The 4,756-nt window shown below is 44.0% G+C and overlaps 1 long non-coding RNA gene across 1 annotated transcript in view; it reads right to left on the minus strand.

The window, feature by feature from the left end:
• LOC123053600 (uncharacterized) overlaps window positions 1–3,690 on the minus strand; it is a 17,096-nt gene extending 13,406 nt beyond the window's left edge. The window contains exon 1 of the long non-coding RNA XR_006425702.1: window positions 3,455–3,690. This is a non-coding gene — a long non-coding RNA (uncharacterized lncRNA). The remainder of the gene's footprint in view (window positions 1–3,454) is intronic.
• Between the last annotated feature and the right edge of the window lie 1,066 nt (window positions 3,691–4,756).

The following is a 4,756-nucleotide window of genomic DNA, read 5'->3' on the forward strand; positions in this document are numbered from 1 at the left end:
TCTCATCAGCCTTACATAACAAACTAGAGGATACCCCGCGCTTTGCTGTGGGAATTGGTTGATGAAAATTTGGGTTGATAACATGAGAACCAAAATTAAAAATAAATATGAGTAATTATATTTGATTATGTATAGTTGTAAAATATTTATTGAATATAAGAAAAATGATTGAATGAAAAAAATTCCCATGCATGGTTGAATGTTGTGGTGGTTTTTTTCCATGCATGATTACATGTTGAGGTGGACCTTAGCCCATTCATACTTGTATGGTGAGGTGGCATGCTTGCATGTTGAGATAAATAAGTTAGTGGGGATGACTCTCTTAGGTATATAGGGTGCTGGTAAGATGGACAATATTGTTTCTGTTTCTGGGGCAAATTCCCAATTCCAGTGTAGGCAAGGCCGACAGTTGAGTACTGCCTATACGTTGTAGATGTCATTTTTCTTGAACTGTAGATGTCTGATGATGTGCATCACCTATACTTTGGGATTTATGGATTTGTATCAGATCACATCACACTAGTGATAGTCTTTCCAACATGATCACATATTCCATGTAATAGGTATTGCAAGAAACATGCACTGTGTGGAAGGTTACTAGTACGTAATATATGTGATTATATTGGGCAATTGATATCTGATATCGATAAGGTATTGTGTCAAAGTAAAGGGATAAGAACAGAACAAGACAGGGTAATTTTGGTTACTGACATACTGTGATCATAATTAAAAAGTATATATTGGACAATTATATGTCACCCTTTACGAATACAAGACTTGAAATATGGTAACAGTTTTGACTCTTTCTAACTGAATAAAATCAAAGGCATACTAAAATAAGCAGTACTGCTCTTGACTCTTGAGTACAGACACACAGGAATTCCGAATGATGAACTGGTAGCTGGCACGAAATCTGTGGCATATGGTAATGGGTTGAACTCTTGCTCACTGAAACAAAAACAGGGACAGACTAAATACACAGTAGAGTGCCCTTTGAGTAAAAGCAGACATGGTTTATGAGTAATTAACTGATAAATGCATGAAACCCCAGTTACACTTGAATTTGTGGAGTAAAACAGCTTGATTGATAATACTAACTAAATGATGAGTACCATTGATGACTATAGAGAATGGAACCTTCTCATGTCCCAAAAAGCACAAAAAGGTATACGGCATCCATCGATGTAGATTATCTACCACTAAGTAGGCAGGACAAGAAGCCTGTTAATCTGTCAGTTTGATATTATGGATTCTCAAATTTTCCATATTGGCAAATACTCAGAGATGCCTTTTCCACATTTAACAGGTAATTTCTGAAGTTAAGCACTAATGCTTGTGAGTTTGTGGGATAATTTAATCACCTTAAGAAGAGGTGCTTGCACTTGAGGGTTTATTCCTAAATAGAAGGCCAGTGCTATTTTATTTTATTTTGCGGGGAAGAAGGTCAGTGCTATTGTGTACTCTCTGACTTCTACGCAGCTGTTTAAGCATCTTTGGCATTGGATATAGTATTAGAAGTCAACTCCATACATTAGGTTAGCTTTCTGATCAAGGTTGCCGAATCTGTTTTTTAGAGCGAGATTCTTATGCATATAGTTTGGTAGTTTCCATGTTGCAGTGGTATGGCCTTAATAGCAAATGCAGGTGGGTTTGCAAAGCGTTGGTAATACCCCTGCATTTTTACTACAAGTTAGTTCAGAGTTAAAGATCAGTGTCATATGCACGACATTCTGGTTTAAAGTGAGTGAAAAAAATTCATAATAAAAGTAGGAACATTACCATGGGATATCAAACAGAAACTATCCATAAAACAGTCAAACAAAATTGGACCAAATCACACTAAGGAAACTTGCATTGATAAGCAAACACATGTACTCACCTAGAACAAAGGCCCGACTGCACAAAAATGTTCTTAACAACAAGAAACCGAAGATAAACGCACTATGCTGCAGAGGCATTCATTTGAATTGCAGTTCATCAAACTGTTGAACAACAGAACATGGCAGCATCCATTACAAAATTATTAATTCAACTGAAGAATTGTACGGGTTAGGTTCCTCAAAAAAAAAAAAGCACAGGCTGCCAACTCCACCCCCCTCTTTATAGTTACTAGCAAAAAGGCCCGTGTGTTGCAACGGGGGAAAGAAAATCCTCTCATATCGCTAGCTGGGTGCGTGGCCGGTTGACAGGTTATGAAATCGAACTCTCCCATGGGCAGTTTTATTTTTTGCCAACTCTCCGGACCTGGGCCATAGTGCGCCGCCAGGCAGGCTTCCTCCATTGGGCCAAAACAAAATAGCGTATGTAAAATTAATTGAAGCGCGACCAAACGAAGTAGGACGAAACCAAGAATATCACCTCCCTTTAATAGTAGGTATAGGTATAGGTATAGATAGATATAGATAAAAGTAACCTCTTGTATTTGTAGTGCCCGATATCTGGTTGTGCAGATACAATGATATGTGCTTAGGTTGGTAATGTAGTAAACTGAAGTACATTAGGCTTTTGCTCATGTCATCAGGCTATAAGATGGAATAACAATAAGCGAGCTAGTTCTTGTATGACATATGGTTCTGAGGTGTGCTTACAAGCTACTCAAACCAAGACTTTTCACAAAATGCAGCCAAAACATAGATCTGATGACATTAGAAATCACCATGCAATGAAACAAATACGTATTCATGCGACAAAAAGGAGGTTCTCTTATGATTCCATGGTGAAAACTGACACGGTCCAGAAGCACCCAAGGAGTTTGATAGCAGATTCGCATCAGATCATTATCAACAATACCAGCAGAATCAAGAAATGTGCAGTGGCATTGAACAACGGCAGCACCTTCAGTTAAGGCTTCTCACGGCAGATATAAAGGGTGGGGTTCAACAACTTTGGTGGCAATGTTATCAAACAAAGCTCGCGCAAAATAGACACAAACTCCCTTATTTGAGCCGACAAGACTCAGTAAGTAGCAAGAATAGATTGGTTAAACCGGATGGTATCCATGTACTTGCAGACTAACTATGTAGCCTCGCCAACAATTTTAGACGATTGCACTAACTGACAGGAAATTTCCGATTATGCAGGAGTCGGCTAGCTAGTATTCAAATCTTCTCGGCATAAATTCGTGGGTTTGTTACTCCAAATCAGCAAATAATGAGCAATCTTGATTAGCACATGTCCGTGGCGTATGCACCCTGTCTAACTCTAACGCAAATGGTCCCCTGCAATAGCAGTAAGGCGGGTACGGTATGCAAGAGAACACTGAACAATCGACATGGCCGCGACCGTGAAAGCGCGCCTGGAACGATGAAACGGTCAATGTCGGGCCGTTGCGGCGACTGCGCTGAAGGAATTGACAGGAGGGGAGGGGAGCCGAGCCGAACCGCAGAGCGTATTGAGGCGTACAATCGTGGGCTGTAGATGGGAGCGGGGGCGAGGGGAGGGGAGGAGAGCTCACGATTTGTTCGACGGAATGCTGCCCCGGGGCGGAGGGAGGGGAGGCGACAGGCTTGGAGTAGAGGAATACTCGGGGCAGCGTCGGCGGCCCGGCGACCGACGCAGTTCCACCGGAAAGACGGCGGACGCTCCCGCAATTTCAAATGGATACAAGGGGACCCGGAAAGACGGCGGGTGCCCGTCTCGGCGAGGCGAGGAGACATGGCGGGGCTCTGTCGCCGTGGACACTTCTCGACTCTGGACCCTGGACTAGGCCAAAATCACTATTCCGATTTTGTCGGCAATCTTTAGCACAAAATAATCACTTCGGAAATTTTTAACACGATTATACCCTTTTTCTGCTACTTCACTGCTTGAGTTAAGGTTAATGTTAGGACTTGCGTATATCTAACTTGTTTTGTGATGTGGCGTGAACCTTTTTTTCCCAAGAGGCGAAACTCCAAGCGATTAGGGTTTCGGCTGGTCTGCCGCTGGCCGCCTTGGCGGCGACGCGGTGGCCGGCATCTTTATCGTTCCAGGTCGGCGTTTGAGCGTCGTCGTTGGTCTTCATCATCTTTGGGACAAGTAGGATGTAACACCTAACTTGCCATATTTGTAACTCCGACTTTTCCCATTTCCGCCTTTAAGTTATGAGATTCCTTTCGTGGTTGGGTTTTTGTCTTCGTTTTGCATTTTGTTCATGTCATACATCTTATATTATGTCATCATGTGCATCTCTTTTGCATACGTGTTCGTCTCATGCATCTGAGCATTTTCCTCGTTTTCTGTTTTGCAATCCGACATTCCTACGTGCACCGGCGTACCCCTTTTGTCTCTTTTCGTGAGCGGGTGTTAAACGTTCTCGGAATGGACCGAGATTTGGCAAGTGGCCTTGGTACACCACCGGTAGACCGCCTGTCAAATTTCGTTCTATTTGGAATCCGTTTGATGCTCCAACGGTTAACCGGGTAACCGCAAAGGCCTCTTGTGTGTTGCAGCCCAACACCCCTCCAAAACGGCCTAACAACCCATCTAAACCACTTCCATGTCCTCTGTCGTCGGATCACGATCGTGTGGGTGAAAACTACACCTCATTTGGACACTCCTACCTCCTCCTAACTATAAATATGTGCACTCCTCCGAAATCCCGAGTCTCGAAACCTTAGATCCAACCCCTCCGCACCGCCGGACTCGTCCGCCGCTGGCCGGACGCGTCCGCCATCCCCCTCAGCGAACCGGGGCTTGCCACGTGTCTCGCCGGCTCCGCCCCGCGCCCGGCCCCAGCGGGCCCAGCGCCTCCGCCGCCGCCCGTGTCCCTCGCGTC

Source organism: Triticum aestivum, chromosome 1A, assembly GCF_018294505.1.
Source record: "Triticum aestivum cultivar Chinese Spring chromosome 1A, IWGSC CS RefSeq v2.1, whole genome shotgun sequence".
Lineage (NCBI taxonomy): Eukaryota > Viridiplantae > Streptophyta > Magnoliopsida > Poales > Poaceae > Triticum > Triticum aestivum.